The 18,772-nt window shown below is 40.1% G+C and overlaps 1 long non-coding RNA gene across 1 annotated transcript; it reads right to left on the reverse strand.

The window, feature by feature from the left end:
- Positions 1–13,042: 13,042 nt before the first annotated feature.
- LOC145540923 (uncharacterized) lies at positions 13,043–18,346 on the reverse strand. The gene is made up of 4 exons (XR_014078641.1): positions 18,172–18,346; positions 16,815–16,924; positions 16,077–16,191; positions 13,043–15,175 (listed from the first exon to the last, which is right to left on the reverse strand). It is a non-coding gene; the product is annotated as an uncharacterized LOC145540923 (long non-coding RNA).
- Positions 18,347–18,772: the final 426 nt, after the last annotated feature.

The raw sequence follows: 18,772 nt of genomic DNA on the forward strand, positions 1-18,772 counted from the left end.
CCCACAAAAGTAATGCTGTATAGCAGTGACAGGCATTGAGAGTTTTGTTGGGGATTCATTTTAGCCTTAAATTTGACTATCCAAAGGGTTGCGTCAAGAGGCACAATTTGGCCCTTTGAAAACCAAATCAGCGTAATAAGTCATGATTTTTTTTTTTCAGTCTGGGGCTCTATCCTCACATGCTCAGTTACTCAGTTGTGTCTGACTCTTTGCAACCCCATGGACCATAGCCCGCCAGGCTCCTCTGTCCATGAGATTTTTCAGGCAAGAATACTGGAGAAGGTTGCCATTTCCTACTCCATGGGATCTTTCCAACCCAGAGATTGAACCTGCGTCTCCTGTGTTGGCAGGCAGATTCTTTACCACTGAGCCACCAGGGAAGTCCCTCTATCCTCATGACCTACACCTAAATCCCATGTTCCATCTATTTTCTAAACCTATATCCCAAGGGCAGCAAATACTCAAACTTCCCCTTCATTTTCCAAATGTGCTTAGGTTATTAAATTTGACTTAATGAAGAGAATAGTTGGTGGGAATGAGCCAGGCTCTGAAACACCAAGCGAAGTGTTGAGGGTTCTGAAGAAAAAAACAAGGTGGCAGAGAATGAAATATATGCAACTAAGCACTTTTCACATTTCACATTAAACAGTTTGATACCATTTTTTAAAAGAAGGGGAGAAATATTTTAGATATTCTAAGCATAATGCTTAAACCACAAATTCTATAAAAAATGAACAGCCTAACCTATTAGCAGCTGTACGCGTCATAAACACCTTAGGCGAGACAATCAGATACTAATGCCAAGAACACCTCGGAGCCATCAGTCTGCACAGCGCCCGACTCCTGCAATTTCAAAAGATAAATGCCTCTGCTGTTTTAAGATGATGAAACTACGGCTGAGACGAATCTCTGTATTTTTCACCAGTGATTTAATAAAGGCCAGCTCAGAATAAATATGGAACGGCTACTCTAAAAGCTTTTTTAGCTTTGTGCTGAAATGCGTTGGAACTTTCTTCTACAAATTGATTGTATCCAAAATTCTGATTTGTCCATGCATGGAAGAAAGATGTAGACTAAGTTGTGGACTTTAAACACTCCATGTAACGTGCTGTGGCTCAATGGGAAATTTAGGGAAAGATGTTTTTTTGGGCAAAGTGAGGGGCTGGGGATCAGAAAGGTGACTTGACTTTTCTTGACCTGAAATGGCTACCAAAACGGACAGAGGAGAAAAGGAATCGGCACCTGGAGATTTTGCTGTCCCTAATCTTAAGCTTCTCATAAAAAGTGCTTATGTCCATGTGATGTCATACTTGCCTTCTGGATTATTTTTGTGGCTTAAGATATGTTAAGCACACACTCAATTGATAAGCAGGAGGCAGTTAGATGGATATATAGGTAGACAGTCAGAAGAATGGAGAGCTAGATAAACATACTTCAGTCTATTACAGGCAATTATTTCCCAAAGTGTTTAAAATCCTAGGGGAGAAGGCTGACTATAATTTTAGAGTATCTATTTAAATCTTATATTCATGAGTAAGAAAAGTTTTTTCTTCCCATTTTAGATGAGCAACAGAGGAGAGCAAGTGAGCAAGAGGGAAGGTGAGGAAGAACTGATTTATTAATATTTCTTTGAGGCCCATGTTCAGCAGCTGGCTCTTTTAGTATGTCCAGTAAACCCTCACAGAGTTACCAATAGGCAGAGGGCGTGCATGCACGTTCATATGTGTGTGTGTGTGTGTGTGTGTCTGTATGTGTGTGCGGTTGTCATTGGTCTACCAGCCCACTTTTCAGGTTGATGTGAGCCTGTCAGGGAAAAGCTGAGATCCTTCACAGCTTTTGGCAGGGGGCCCAGCACAGTTGACTCCTCCGAGCTTGAGGAAGCCCCCACTTCCACTGCTGCAGCCGGGCCACACGTCTGTCTGTCCGGTCTGCCCCCTGCACAGGCCCTGCTGACTTTAATTACACCCTCTCCGCGGAATTCACAGGTGGCTTCCCTGGGAGGAGGCGGCACCTCTCTTCAGACCCCCAGCTGCTCATTTCCTCAGTGGATTAGCAGGGCCACGATGAAACAGAAGCTTGTGCCTTCTCCTTTCTTTACACAACCTGGTGTTAGAGGTTGACCTTTCACCCCTGGAGATTCGGAGGATTAAGGCCTCTTTCAAGTCCCGCTCTGGTTACTAATCCACCACTTTCACTTGCTGTTATGTAAGCACTTCCTGACTTACCCTTTAAATCCTGTAAACATAATAAAACAGAGTTTAACCTTTACCTTTGGATTTCCCCACTATCTTCTGCACGGTCGAATCAACTGTGGAAGGATCCAGGAACAGAAAGCTAATAAGTGATAGCCTGATTTCTTTTTTGCCCTGGGACATGTAACAAAACATTACAATATTTAATATATTCAGGTCAAATAGTTGTGGGGGAGCACCAAAAGCATCAGACTGGGCAAATAATGTTTCCCTTTTAAGTGCGTATATTTTCCCACAAAAGAATGAGCCAGATGGTTTGGGGGTGTTTCTTCCCCTCCCACTTTTCAAGGAATTAGAACCAATGAGGTCTGTGTGATAGCAGAAAAATAGGCTTTTGAGGTGGTTTGCAGTAATACAGACTTTCAATCCCTCTGTCTCTAGTCCTGCCTCTGCCTGATGCTGTCCCCAGAAACCCTACTCTTGAAGATTTGGCTTTTATTAAAATAGGAATATCATTAGCTAGCCTTGATTTCTCGATCTAAAGAGCAAATCCAAAAGTGTTTCAAACATAAAATTTATCTATTCATCCTTCCCTTTTCTCTGTTCACCCTTCAACTGGTTAGACTTCTTTCCTGAAAATTCTTTCTCAGAGTCTGAGTCACAGGGTTGATGTAAATGGTGTCTAAGGGCCCTTCCATTTGGTAGAAGTTTGTCACCACGTTTCCAGTCAGCAAGGACCAAGCCTTCCACAGACTGCTGCTCTCATCACCACCAGAATTACTGAGCTGGCCACCTTTATTACATTTCTTATGGGTCAAAGAAAGGACTTTGGATTAAATTAATTTATGTTTTGTTTTTGTTGGCTTTGCACCTAAGGGAATTTCTAGGCAGCAGAAATCTAGGCAGCAGCTGGTGGTGAAGGGGAGCCGGTAAGTTGTATATCCACTAGACCGCAGGCCAGGACACAGGACATCTTGAGACCAGCCAGCCTGTGTCCCTGTGGGTATCATCAACCATCTTTGGCCCTCAGGCTCTTAATCTACAGGTGGCCATAATGTCATTGACTCCTTGCTCTGGATTGCTGAAGGAAAGACTGAGTGTAGTGCTTTTGTATTAACACATGATTGAGTGTTTCAGATAAACGTTTGAATGGTAAGATGCCCAGTCATTTATAATCATTATAAAAAAATGATTATAAAGGAATATCTTTATCATTAAAGACTAGCCGACTCATTAGAAAAGACCCTGATGCTGGGAAAGATTGAGGGCAAGCGGAGAAGGGGGTGACAGAGGATGAGATGGTTGGATATCCTCACTGATTCAATGGATGTGAGTTTGAGCAAACTCCAGGAGATAGTGAAGGACAAAAAAGCCTGGTGTGCTGCAGTCCATGGGGTCACATAGAGTTAGACACGACTTCACAACTGAAAAACAACAACCTAATTAAACAATGAGGATGACTGTCCTTTCAGATGTCTAATGTGCTCTATAAATTTATTTCATCTTCACTCCATGTGATCTGTGGATAAAATCAAAGATCTGACTTCATCTGTAATATCCCCAATTTCAGCTTTAATTTTTCTAACAGGAAAGTTTTATAGCAGAGTCACTCCTATTTGAGATAATGAGGAGCCATAAAAATAAAGTATGATTTATTTCAGTGGATGGATATTTTGGAACATTCCCTGGAGAAAATGATATGCCCTGGGTGAGGGTGGGTGGCGGGAATCAAAGGTTTGTGGGCCTAAGCAGGTGAAACATCGCTGGCTTCTGTGGGGGTGGGGGGCACATGGGGGGAATTTCCCTGGGATTTCTTTAGCTTCTCTGCACGTTTCTGCCCCTAGAAATTACTTGAAGGCAATTACTCTGCAGTCTATCTCTGCTAGGGAGAGTCCCTCCTAGAGTCCTCAAGGATGGAGGTTGAGAGAGTTGAAGGGTAAGGAACTGCAGCAGCCTGATGCTCCTCCACACTCCTGACTGCACACCTCCCCTGCTGGGGAATTAATGGGCATCTGAGCACCTAAGAAATGCTGCTGGATGAGGAACCTGTGTAATTTGCGTCCTGCAGTAAATGCTTTTCTGGTGAGTCTCTGCAGAGTTGTAATGTCCTGTTTGTGATGAACACGTCCTTTCTTGTAGGCAGATGTGTCACTGCTCTGCTCTCATGAGATGCCCTCGTGCATGGGGACAGATGCTCCCACTAGGATGTGCCCATGGATGCACCCCACATGCCACAGGTCATAGCCGAGGGAGGAAGGGCCCTGCCAGGCCCAGCAGAACCTTCCTTGGTATTCACTACATGTTCCTGCAGTGATGAGAAGCCAGAGAGAATATGACAGGGGAACAAGAACAGAGACACTCCAAAGCAGGTTAAAAACAGTATCCAACCCAGCTCAAGGACCCTGGGCTTCACAGCTATAAACTCCCCCAAGTGTTCACACGCCTGTGCTCGCTCTCTCACACACTCAGCCCCATTTATTTCCCCTCTCCTTACAAAGTTCACCAAGTCCAGTCCTTCCTGGGTCCAGAAAGGGAAGAATTCAGGGAATTCTCTTCATCTGTGAAATGGGATGATTTATACCTACCCTGCTGAGTCCCGAGAGTTTTTCTGAAGGTCGCATGTGATGATGGATATGATCACATTTTAAGATGGCCATTCAAACAGAAAACTTGTAGAGAATATAAGTTCTGTGAAGACTGGTACTTTTTTTTATTCACCACAGTATTTTCAGTCTCTAAAACAGTACCCGGCACTGAAATGAATGTGTAAGTGTTAGTCGTTCAACCCTGTCTGACTCTTTGTGACTCCTTGGAACGCATGTAGCCCTCCAGGCTTCTCTGTCCATGGGATTCTCCAGGCAAGAATATTGGAGCGGATAGCCATTCCCTTCCCCAGGGGATTTTCCCAATCTAGGGATCTAACATGGGTCTCCTGCATTGCAGGCAGATTTTTTACCATCTGAGCCATCAGGGAAACAGTACCTGGTACTGAGTAGGTCTTCAATTAATATTTGATAGATCAATGACTTAATCATTGCACAATACCAATAAAAATTGATACAATTTATCACAAACCATGGAATCCTATTACTATTTAAGTATTCTTGCAATGGAGCACTGTATAAATGAGTGTACCAGGTAACAAAGGCCTTTTGATTTTTTCAAACCAACATTACTTTAAAGAGTGTTAGGCAGCATCTCAATATTTAACAACATATAAGAAGGGTTCTTGTAGTTGTAATAACAGCAGTCATAGCAATTATGGTGAAATATTCTTAATTCAAAGTCACTTTCCTTGCAACCAGTGATCTGAAATGCAGTTGAGGATCCAAAAGGAAAATACAGAGTGAAGTAAGCCAGAAAGAAAAACACCAATACAGTATACTAACACATATATATGGAATTTAGTAAATCGGTAGAGATAACCCTGTATGCAAGACAGCAAAAGAGACACAGATGTGTAGAACAGTATTTTGGACTCTATGGGAAAGGGTGAGGGCAGGATGATATGGGAGAATGGCACTGAAGCATGTAATTTATCATATGTGAAATGAATCACCAGTCCAGGTTCGATGCATGATACAGGGTGCTCGGGGCTGGTGCACCGGGATGACCCAGAGGGATGGGATGGGGAGGGAGGTGGGAGGGGGGTTCTGGAAGGGGAACACATGTACATCCATGGCGGATTCATGTCGATGTATGGCAAAACCAATACAATATTATAAAGTAAAAAAAAATAGATAAATAAAAAAATAACAAAAACAAAAGGAAACAAAAGTATTGAATGGCTAATATAGCTGTCCTAGTGCTCATATGTTAGTGCTCAGTTGTCCTCACTTGGAATCTATTTGCTCTTACTTTGCACCTAATCATAACACATGTGGTGATTTATCTCCCCAAACTAGAAGTGAGAGTTCCTGGTGAGAGAGAGGGCAGAAAAGTCACTTAAAATAAAGAGTCATACACACTGAAAATATCTAACTTAGGGCTTCCCTGGTGGCTCAGATGGTAAAAAGTCCACCTGCAAAGCGGGAGACCTGGGTTTGATACCTGGGTTGGGAAGATTCCCTGGAGGAGGGCATGGCAACCCACTCCAGTATTCTCACCTGGAGAATCCCCATGGACAGAGGAGCCTGGTGGGTTACAGTCCATGGGGTTGCAAAGAGTCTGACATGACTGAGCGACTAAGCATAGCAGTGTCAACTGATGCAGAGATAACTTTCTCACAAATTCTAATAGTCCTTAAGTATTCACTTTTGAATCTTTAAACAACTTGGAATCCTCAACAATAGCTCAGAATTACCAAGAAAAGCTTAAAGAATGCTCTGAATCTACTTTTAAAAGAAAAAGATTCAGATTTCTAACCACATATACCTTCAATGGCATCTAGAGGGGCGCCTAGTCCTGTAGGGTCACAAAGAACACAGACCAAAGACAGGTCCAAATCCAAGCCCTTCATTACCAGCCGTGAGCCATTGGACACGTGGTCTCAGTTTCTCCACCTATTAAATAAAGGGTTTGATCATGAGGATTAAATCATAAAATATGTAAATAAGATGCTTGGCATATAGTGGAAATTTACTAGTGATGGCTCTTTAATATTTTTACCTGAAAAGTTAAATGATTTTGAGTGCTCCTGTCTCACCATCACCACAACAGTCTGTTAATCAGAATGACAGCAATAATTAATCATCATATCAGTTATCATCCAAAAGATGACCACAAAAGAATCTTAACAAAAAAAAAGCAACCCTAAGTATTAAGAGGACATTTTTTTCCTAGAAATTTTACAAGTCAAATATTCCTAGTAGCAGATGCATTTGTTAAATTTCATGCCATAAATAACCATATCCATTTAGAATTATAGTTACGTGGCTTTCTTATAGCTCTCACACTTATCAATCAGTAAGAGTTGCTAAAGCCAAATAGTTATCAAATAAAATGCATGCGAAGAAGAGAATCCAGGTATTTTATGGCATGTCTCCTTTCAAACTGAAGTGTGAAAAGAATCAATTCAGCCAGGTCCCTAACTGTCCCAAGAGTCTAGGTAAAGCAATTATGGAAATAACAAAAATGGATGCAAAGAGAAAAAATGTAAAAAAGAGTCTTCCTACCAAGGTAATTCTGGAAAGGCAATTTAGCACCTTGTAAACCTTCTGTTTCCGTAACTCCCCAACAAACAATGGCTTTTGACTCACAGAAAAATTGCATGAGTTACAGTTGAAACATTCAGTGTGAAGGTGACTTTTCTAGAAGGAAATGTGATGGAGTTAGGGTTTTGAAGTTCCTAGATAATTCCCTTAATGTAAAACCCGTTTAATATTTTATAGGTAAGAAATGGCTCTCTTTCAGCCTTCACTTTGCCTTCTGTCAAGGGAATTAGGTTTGTGTTTGTTGAGTTCTTTTTAATGAGGATCTCCTCATTCAGAGTGTAAAACTGAGAAACAGAAATCACTCTAATTAGTGCTGAGGTCCATCCACTTTCTGCCCTTTCCTGCACCTGAGGGACCTGTGGAAACTCAGAAGGACTTTCAGAACTCAGTGGAGACCATCTGAAAGTTACTTCCTCTCCTCACAAAGATCTAATTGTCTACAGTTATTTATCTCTTATACTCAAGAATAATCTTCCCTATCCACAAATTTCCCATGGATAAGGACATGTTTAAAGGGTCAGGACCGCTAGAGAATATTTTAAAGTTTATAATAAGAGGAAGCCAGCTCTAAAATGATAAATATGGCAGTATGAATGACATTTCTGATGATAGCACATCATAACCAAATAGCTCTTGAGAAACCCAGAGCAGTGAGGGCTGGCTACAGTCAGGGTTGCAGTCAATGCTCACCTGTAATGTGTGCCCATCAGTCTCATAAAATGCCCAGGGAAAAGAGACTCCTACTCTGTTCTTCAGGATATGAGCTCCAATTCATTACCTGGAGGGGTACTCAGTGAATAACAGAAGAGTCAGGGTAGGGAGAACCTCAGAAGTCAACCAGTCCATCCCCCTGTGTCCAGGCAGTTCTGTACCATTGTCTCATGATTTCCAGGGATGAGCTTCTGTGACACTTCTCAGTCACTCTCTCTTGTCACCTCTGGGATGGAGAAGTCCTTTCTTGATAGCTAACATGAACCTATCATGCAGAAATCAGTATCCATTTTTTGTCTCTCTAGAGCAATGAAGAATTGCTAATGACTGTTCTCAACACCTTTGCGCTTTCTCAAGTCCCATATCTTCAGTTTATTTTTGCCTTGGTGTGGAAATTGCAAGTGACTTCAGCTACAGACGTTGTGAATTAATTTCCTATGCTTGCCCCTGGGGTCCTGGGAGGAAATGGGTGCACCTGCCCCAAATCAAATGAATAATTCATATCGCATCTGGGTCTAAAAGGTGATAGGCAGCATAGAAATGCAGAAACAGCTGGAAACAAGATTAAGGATGTCCCCTCTGCAAAACACTAAGGTAAGGAAGGCAAACTTATTTAGGTGATTATGCTGGTGCTCATTCTTCTGAGCCTCATCTGCTCAGGGTTCTGTCATGCATATTTCCCTGAAAGCAATGGCTGGGAGCTCAGATAACCAGCAAGTCAAAGGAAGACAATGCTCAAGCAATGCCACCTTCTCCATCCAACTCCAGCTGAGAGATTATGCTTCTGGGTACACAGACATCCGTAGAACAAATGTGTCTCCCTCCAGTGGGGAAGCTGGTATTGTAAAAAGCAGGGGGTTTTGTGCAGCCAATCTGAGAGAGGTGTCCAATCAGCCTTTTGACAGTTGGTCACTGTGGGAGATTGTTTTTGTAAGATGGTCAATATATACTCTGTTTCAAGTGCTCTTCTTTAATGTGACACTGACATTAATCATTGAGAAGTAGTAGTCTATGTTTTCTTCCCATGAACCTGGATGAACATTTATAGTTGTTGTAATGAATAGAATGTGGTAGATGTAGTTTTACCTGGCCTCTGAGATAAGGACATAAAGGGCATAGCTTCTAGATGGCTCATATGGTAAAGAATCTGCCTGAAATGCAGGAGACCTGGGTTCAACCCCTGGGTTGGGAAGGTCCCCGGGAGAAGGGAATGGCAAACCACTCCAATATTCTTGCCTGGAGAATCCCGTGGACAGACCATGGGGTTGCAAAGGGTCAGACGTGACTGAGGGACTAACACTTTCACTTTTCTCTGGACATTTGTTCTTGGAATCTAGGTTCCATGTTGTAAAGAAGCCCAGGCCACATAGAGAGGCCACACATAAGTGTCCCAAACAACAGCCCCAATAAATGACCAAAATCAACTTCCAGAGATTTGAGTGAGCTGGTCCATAAATGAATCCAGTCCTCAGCTTTCAAGTCTTCCATGTGAGGCCGCAGACATTATAGAGCAGAAAAAAAAAAAAAATTCTACTGTTCCCAGTATGATTTCTGGCCCATAGAGACTGTAGAGACAATAAGTTCAAGTTTTAAGGCACCAACTTGTTTTAAAGCATTAGTTGTTTTAAGCAGCTATGCAATAGATAGCTAAGTAAGCCACTTGGGCATCTTATTCGCCTTTTTCTTTTGCCGCTGTTTCCTTATTCTCTACAGGGTCTGCTCTCAAGGGTTTTCAGGTGAAGGAAGGCAGATATTAGATCTAAAGGACTTCTGCCTTATATGTGGTGTATAAAAGGGAGTGAATGTAATATTATGGGGGTTGAGACAATTTGGGACATATTCTGTAGGTTAATGCCTTTGGGCATTTTTGTAATCACCTTACAGGCTGCACTGCATAAACATGGTTATTCTTTGCCTCCGTTTTTTTCCCACACTGACATTATTAGCATTTTCATTATTGAAATGATTTGAAAGCAACCAGTGCACTAACCTCAGAGTATCTGCTCTTCATGATGGTTTTGTCATCAACTGGGGAATTCTTCTGAATGCGAATTCAGAGGGACCATATGTTTCTCTGTGTTCTAAAGCAATGACATGGGCAATAGCAGTAATGCTGTCAGAAGATCTAGGCCAAGGGGTGGGACTCCTCCCATTTTGCTCCCTCTGTATTTAGAGCAGAGGAAAGCAAAGTGTTTGGAAAATAGACCTACCAAAATTTGCTTCCTCTGGCTCTAACCCCATCCTATGGCTCAAGGCCATGGTCAAATGTGTGTCTTCTCAGGATTCTTTTCCAGGTGATGCTTGTCCCTTTTCTCTCTCCTTTTCCTGAACCATTCCTGCCAATGCACATCATTCAGGGACCAAAACTTAAAAAGGGTATGGTGCCCCACAGAAGTAATAAAGAAAAAAATTATAGTAGCTCTTAAAATAAGAGGAAAAAAAACACCTGATTTTCCCCACAATACCCTTCCAAACTTTTAAAAAATAAAATTCTACTTTTAATGGTATTTTACTCATTTCTTTGGTGTCCCGGCTTTGCTGATCTCTGAGCTTATGTTGTCTGCTGGGCAATTCAGTGCTGGTGCTGATGCTCAGGCAAAGGGGAAAGAAGGTAAGAAAGATGAAAAAGAGACAAGGATGGGTTCAGATGATGGGAGCAGATGTCTGCTGTGCACAGACTCTTTGCCTTTTAGTCCTGTGAAAACAGCGTAGGGGAGGATGAATAAGGAAAATGAAGTGTTAACCGCTCTCCCAGGGAATAGCAAGAAAGTCGAGGAGGGAAGGGAAAGCACAGCTGAACTCTCCTCTCCAACGGCTCTGCAGTCACAAACCCACAGCTACTGTTTGAGGAAACATGCTAGGTAAAACATGGTGAGTGAGAGTCATACAAGGTATAATATTAAGGTCTCAATTAGGAATGACCAATGATGATGCTATTGAATGAAGCATTGTTCTGAAAAATAGAGGTGCCTGTGTTGCTATATTCTTGGGTATAAAGCAACTTTTATATGACTTTTCTGGCCTAGGTAAATGTTATGACTTCTTCACTCATCCTGAAAATACTAATCAAGATGTAAAATATCTGACAGGGAAAATCCTATAAATGCTCAGTGCTGTTATAGAGGGGAGGGAAAAAGGACTTCAGCACGCTTGCCTCATGATTTCACTGGGCATGCATTGCTTTCAGCACATAGGCATGATCTCAAGGTATGAAACTAAGGGAAAGCTCTAGAAGTGTATTTCTTATCTGTTAAATAGGTTTTTCATTATTTATTTTTAAAATTTGTTTTATACTTAAAATATGAAATATTTTGTTTGTTTTTTATAGTTTTATACTGCATAGTTGATTAACAATCTTGTATTAGTTTCACGCGTTCAGCCAAATGATTCCGTTAAACATACAAATGTACTTGTTGTTTTTCAAATTCTTCTCCCATTTAGGTTATTACAGAATATTGAGCAGTGTTCCCTGTACTATACAGTAGGTCCTTATTGGTTATCTATTTAAATATAGTAGTGTATATCCTAAACTAAAGGCATGCATGAGTGTGGATTCTTTACCTCTGTGCCACCTGGGAAGCCCCCTAAACTAAATAGGTTTTTAAAAACTATAGTCTTAATTATACTCTGGGAAAGAGATTCTGCTAACAATCTAGAAAAACGCTGAGTAAAACAGTGTTTTTTTTTTAATTAATTAATTTATTTTAGTTGGAGGCTAATTACTTTACAACATTGTTGTGGTTTTTGCCATACGTTGACATGAATCAGCCATGGGTTTACATGTGTTCCCCATCCTGAACCCCCCTCCCACTTCCCTCCCCATCCCATCCCTCTAGGTCATCCCATTGTACCAGCCCTGAGCACTTGTCTCATGCATCAAACCTGGACTGGTGTTCTGTTTCACATATGATAATACACATGTTTCAATGCTATTCTCTCAGATCGTCCCACCCTCACCTTCTCCCACAGAGTCCGGAAGACTGTTCTGTGCATGTGTCTCTTTTTCTGTCTCGCATATAGGGTTATCGTTACCATCTTTCAAATTCCATATATATGCATTAGTATACTGTATTGGTGTTTTTCTTTCTGGCTTACTTCACTCTGTATAATGGGCTCCAGTTTCATCCATCTCAATAGAATTGAATCAAATGTATTCTTTTTAATGGCCAAGTAATATTCCATTGTGCATATGTACCACAGCTTCCTTATCCATTCGTCTCCTGATGGACATCTAGGTTGCTTCCATGTCCTGACTATTATAAACAGTGCTGCAATGAACATTGGGGTACACGTGTCTCTTTCAATTCTGGTTTCCTTGGTGTGTATGCGCAGCAGTGGGATTGCTGGGTCATATGGCAGTTCTATTTTCAGTTTTTTAAGGAATCTCCACACTGTTCTCTTCTCCATAGTGGCTGTACTAGTTTACATTCTCACCAACAGTGTAAGAGAGTTCCCTTTTCTCCACACCCTCTCCAGCATTTATTGCTTGTAGACTTTTTGATAGCAGCCATTCTGACGGGCGTGAAATGGTACCTCACTGTGGTTTTGATTTGCATTTCTCTAATAATGAGTGATGTTGAGCATCCTTTCATGTGTTTGTTAGCCATCTGTATGTCTTCTTTGGAGAAATGTCTGTTTAGTTCTTTGGCCCATTTTTTGCTTGGGTCGTTTATTTTTCTGGAATTCAGTTGCAGGGGTTGCTTGTATATTTTTGAGATTATTTGTTTGTCTGTTGCTTGGTTTGCTATTATTTTCTCCCATTCTGGAAGCTGTCTTTTCACCTTGCTTATAGTTTCCTTTGTTGTGCAAAAGCTTTTAATTTTAATTAGGTCCCATTTGTTTATTTTTGCTTTTATTTTCAATATTCTAGGAGGTGGGTCGTAGAGGATCCTGCTGTGGTTTATGTCAGAGAGTGTTTTGCCTATGTTTTCCTCTAGGGGTTTTATAGTTTCTGGTCTTACGTTTAGATATTTAATCTGTTTTGAGTTTATTTTTGTGTATGGTGTTAGAAAGTGTTCTAATTTCATTCTTTTACAAGTGGATGACCAGTTTTCCCAGCACCACTTGTTAAAGAGATTGTCTTTTCTGCATTGTATATTCTTGCCTCCTTTGTCGAAGATAAGGTGTCCATAGGTGTGTGGATTTATCTCTGGGCTTTCTATTTTGTTCCATTGATCTATATTTCTGTCTTTGTGCCAGTACCATACTGTCTTGATGACTGTGGCTTTGTAGTAGAGCCTGAAGTCAGGCAGGTTGATTCCTCCAGTTCCGTTCTCCTTTCTCAAGATTGCTTTGGCTATTTGAGGTTTTTTATATTTCCATACAAATTGTGAAATATTTGTTCTAGTTCTGTGAAAATTACCATTGGTAGCTTGATAGGGATTGCATTGAATCTATAGATTGCTTTGGGTAGTATACTCATTTTCACTATATTGATTCTTCCAATCCATGAACACGGTATATTTCTCCATCTATTTGTGTCCTCTTTGATTTCTTTCACCAGTGTTTTATAGTTTTCTATATATAGGTCTTTTGTTTCTTTAGGTAGATATATTCTAAGTATTTTATTCTTTTCGTTGCAATGGTGAATGGTATTGTTTCCTTAATTTCTCTTTCTGTTTTCTCATTGTTAGTGTATAGGAATGCAAGGGATTTCTGTGTGTTAATTTTATATCCTGCAACTTCACTATATTCATTGATTAGCTCTAGTAATTTTCTGGTGGAATCTTTAGGGTTTTCTATGTAGAGGATCATGTCATCTGCAAACAGTGAGGGTTTTACTTCCTCTTTTCCTATCTGGATTCCTTTTATTTCTTTTTCTGCTCTGATTGCTGTGGCCAAAACTTCCAAAACTATGTTGAATAGTAGTGGTGAGAGTGGGCATCCTTGCCTTGTTCCTGACATTAGGCGAAATGCTTTCAATTTTTCACCATTGAGGATAATGTTTGCTGTGGGTTTGTCATATATAGCTTTTATTATGTTGAGGTATGTTCCTTCCTTCTATTCCTGCTTTCTGGAGGGTTTTATCATAAATGGATGTTGAATTTTGTCAAAGGCTTTTTCTGCATCTATTGAGATAATCACATGGTTTTTATCTTTCAATTTGTTAATGTGGTGTATTATATTGATTGATTTGCGGATATTGAAGAATCGTTGCATCCCTGGGATAAAGCCCACTTGGTCATGATGTATGACCTTTTTAATATGTTTTTGGATTCTGTGGATTTTTGCATCTATGTTCATCAGTGATATTGGCCTATAGTTTTCTTTTTTTGTAGCATCTTTGTCTGGTTTTGGAATTAGGGTGATGGTGGCCTCATAGAATGAGTTTGGAAGTTTACCTTCTTCTGCAATTTTCTGGAAGAGTTTGAGTAGGATAGGTGTTAGCTCTTCTCTAAATTTTTGGTAGAATTCAGCTGTGAAGCTGTCTGGTCCTGGGCTTTTGTTTGCTGGAAGATTTCTGATTACAGTTTCAATTTCCGTGCTTGTGATGGGTCTGTTAAGATCTTCTATTTCTTCCTGGTTCAGTTTTGGAAAGTTATACTTTTCAAAGAATTTGTCCATTTCTTCCAAGTTGTCCATTTTATTGGCATATTGCTGTTGGTAGTGGTCTTTTATGATCCTTTGTATTTCTGTGTAGTCTGTTGTGATCTCTCCATTTTCATTTGTAATTTTGTTGATTTGATTCTTCTCCCTTTGTTTCTTGATGAGTCTGGCTAACGGTTTGTCAATTTCATTTATCTTCTCAAAAAACCAGCTTTTAGCTTTGTTGATTTTTGCTATGGTCTCTTTTGTTTCTTTTGCATTTATTTCTGTCCTAATTTTTAAGATTTCTTTCCTTCTACTGACCCTGGGGTTCTTCATTTCTTCCTTCTCTAGTTGCTTTAGATATAGAGTTAGGTTATTTATTTGACTTTTTTCTTGTTTGTTGAGGTAAGCCTGTATTGCTATGAACCTTCTCCTTAGCACTGCTTTTACAGTGTCCCATAGGCTTTGGGTTGTTGTGTTTTCATTTTCATTCAAACAGTAAGGTTTTATATTTTCTTTTAATCATAGGACTGTTCAGATGGCCTCATTGGTTATGACTCTTTGTTGGAAAATTTTGCATCAAGAACAAATCTAAGGAGACATTAAAAAAACAACAGAACACTGTTTAGGAAACAATTTAGAAAAAAGATCAGACAAACCAGTAGGTGAAAAAGCCCTTATCTTATGTGGCATGGAGTTCTCTGTACCAGCTAAAATCACCATTAGAAATTATTAACTGGGGAATAGGATAAGGCATTTTCCCTAGTGTTTTCATTTACACGCAGATGCTTCTGAGTAGACCAATAAGTTGGAAGAGAATAGGAGCTTCTATTGATGAGGGCTCTTGAACTTCAACTATTCTAGGTGGACCTGGTTAGAAAGAGAACCTGAGGAACTGAGATATGCGCAGGGGTTGAAGATAATGCAGTAGAAAGGAAGAAGGAGAGAAGAAAAAGAAAAAGGAGGCAGCTGGGCACCACTTCAGAATTATCTTGGAGACTTCCAAATAATACAGTTAGAAGCAGTAGATAAGAACCTTAGATCAATTAAATCAGAATTTAAAGTGTTAGGATCCAAGTAAAACAGTACTTTAAAAAATCTCATCATGTGATTCTACAGTCAGCCAAGGGTGAGAACGAGCCTTTAAGGTTTATTTACAATTTTCTTGCAATTCAGGTGGTTTCCACAAGGTGGTGGCTGACAGTAGTTTCGTAAGCAAATGATTAGACTCACTTCTGACAACTGAGAGAAAGCAAGATTTAAAACTATGCAAACATGTGCTTCCCATTAAAATATATATCTTTTTCCTGAAGATGAAAGCTTGCATATTAATTAAACTTAATTTCTACTTTGAAATAACAAACTTAAAATTTAGAAGATTTTAAATAACTACCAACACCTAAATTCAACTTGAATGCTCACCAAATTTATAATTATAATTATTCACTTCTTACTTTTTCTCTGGTTTCCAGAGAAGACCATGTTTTCTCACCTGAACATCATTTCAACTCCCAAGAATGACTCTGGCTCTTCATCATAAAACTGCTTTAGAGTTTAGGGTTGAGATGAGGGGGAAGCAGTATCACAGACAAACCAGCATTCTGTCCCTAATGAAACAAGTGAAAACTAATTTGTTAGGATCTTCCCCAAACTCACCAATAACAACCAAACAGTGAGAGGGGAACAGTCTTGTAACATAAACAGATACAGTTTATGTGGTAGTCAAGGCAAGAAATTCTTAAGTCAAGTCTGAGTGTCCATCCTGTCAGAGCTTTTGACCCTGTCTCCACACCACAAACGGACCAAGGGCATCAGAACAGTACAAAAGTCAAGAAAAATCTGAGGGTTATTTTTTAAACTGAAGAGAAGAGGATCAACGAGTTAATTGGAGTTGCCCTGAGGAATGTAAAAAATGTCACTGAAAGAAGGGATCTTAACATATGCTGTGTCCTCAGCAGAAAAAAGAGGAACACACCAGGGCAGAGAATGCCATTCAAGCATCCCATAATCCAAGACACTCTGATAGGTGGGGGAAAGATTAGCTAAGTCCCCAAACAGCATATACCCTTGGCTGAGTGGAGTAGCCTCTGGTACAGGACATAAAAAATGATCTCAAAGAACAACAAAATGAAATTTTAAAAAAATAAAAAAAAAAGGAAACAAGAAAAAACAGAAGAAAATTAAAAACAAACAAACAAAAATATCTCAAAACAGAAAGTTGAATGCAGACCTTTCAGCCAGAGCTGTATCCCACTGCCACTGAGCTCTGTCTTCTCTATCTCTGCATCACTGTGCCACAGAGAAATAATGGATAAACAAGTCTCAGCTCTCAAAATGCAGCTGTAACAAAAGACAGAGAAGATGAGAAGGATTCAAAAAGAATGAGCCCAAACTACATCAAAGCAGCAAGAGGGCTGGACAGACATATTCAGATTAACTATGAGAAAGATAACTAGAAATGTCATGAGAATTATTTAAATACACTACACCAGAAACACTACCACTACCATAACTACTAATTCATAATCAAATGAAAAATATGGACTATTACTTGCAAAGAAATTGGTGAAGGACCCAGTCTGAAAGAATATACAACTGAAAGAACATACAACTGAGAAAACACTAGCAGATTTCTGCAGGTGCTATGTGTTATAGAAAGGGAAGTCTCTCAGCCGTGTCCGACTCTTTGTGACCCCAAGGACTGTAGCCTCTCTGGCTCCTCTGTCCGTGGAATTTTCTAGGCAAGAGTACTGGAGTGGGTTGCCATTTCCTTCTCCAGGGGTACCTTCCTGACTCGGGGATTGAACCTGGGTCTCCTGCATTGCAGGAAGACGTTTTACCATCTGAGCCATCAGGGAAGCCCTATGTGCTATGAATACTAATTAAAGTATCCTTTGTTGTTGTTGTTCTTTAGTCACTAAGTCATGTCAGACTCTTTTATGACCCCATGGACTGTAGCCTGCCAGGCTCTTCTGTTCATGGAATTTTCCAGGCAGAAATACTGGAGTGGGTTGCCATTTCCTTCTCCAGGGGATCTTCCTGACCCAGGGATCGAACCCATGTCTCCCGCATGCATCTTCTGCATTGCAGGTGAATTCTTTACCACTGAGTAACCAGGGAAGCCCATTTAAAAGAATACTAATTAAATTAAAAGAGTGCAAAGACAAAACCATAAAATCCTTTACATCTTGTTTTGTTGCTAATGCTAGATTACATTTTGCCCATCTTAAAGGACATAAATTTTTTGCACCATCTTTTCTAGGAGAGAACTTTATTCCATGTGGCTCTCCCCTTTTCAAATCAAAACATCCTCTCTTAGAATAACTAACAGCTTAAAGACTGACTCCCAGAGTATGCAACAAACCCTGCTGATAACCTTTTGAAAATTAGGAGTTGGCTCCTGTATTCACCAGATTAATTCACCTTCATTTTTTAAACTAAGCATTATGTAAACCCATCATTAACCATGGTGGTTTCTGAAGTTATTTTGGCATTGAGCTCAGACATCTGTTCTCTTAAAAAGACTTGCCTCTCTAAACTTTAAAAACACATTTAAATAGTAATATAATAATTATTAAATATAGCACCTCTATGGTTAAATGGTAAAAATAAAGTTCAGGTTGGATGTCTGTGCAAACTCTGCTAGATTACATTTTCTGTCCAAAATACAACAGGACCATCAAAAGGCTGTAGAAAGATAGTGAAAAAAAGTGAGAGTGTTAGTCACTCAGTCGTGTCAGACTCTTTGGGACCCCATGGACTGTAGCCCACCAGGCTCCTCTGTCCATGGAATTCTCCAGGCAAGAATACTGGAGTGGGTAGCCATTCCATTCTCCAGGGGATCTTTGTGATCCAAGGATCGAACCCCTGTCTTGCACATTCCAAGCAGATTCTTTACTATCTGAGCCACCAGGGAAGCCCAGAGAAAGACTACACTTTAGCAATAACAAGAATATATCTAACACTTTAGCAATAAAGAGAAAATCTCTGTTCTTTATTTCTGGACTTGGAAGGTATTTGCAAAAAGGGCAATTACTCAACCAAGAAAGTATCACAGTCAACTCTTGCTCATTAGCACAATGAAGAAAAGAAGACAATACAAAAATAATTCTCTTAGGCTTTGATCTACACTGCATGACCTGGTGGTCACAACCAATCAATTAACAGACATCTACTTAGTGTCTGTGG

This window comes from Giraffa tippelskirchi, chromosome 3 (assembly GCF_054371585.1).
Source record: "Giraffa tippelskirchi isolate mGirTip1 chromosome 3, T2T-mGirTip1v1.2.pri, whole genome shotgun sequence".
NCBI classification, from domain to species: Eukaryota; Metazoa; Chordata; class Mammalia; order Artiodactyla; family Giraffidae; genus Giraffa; species Giraffa tippelskirchi.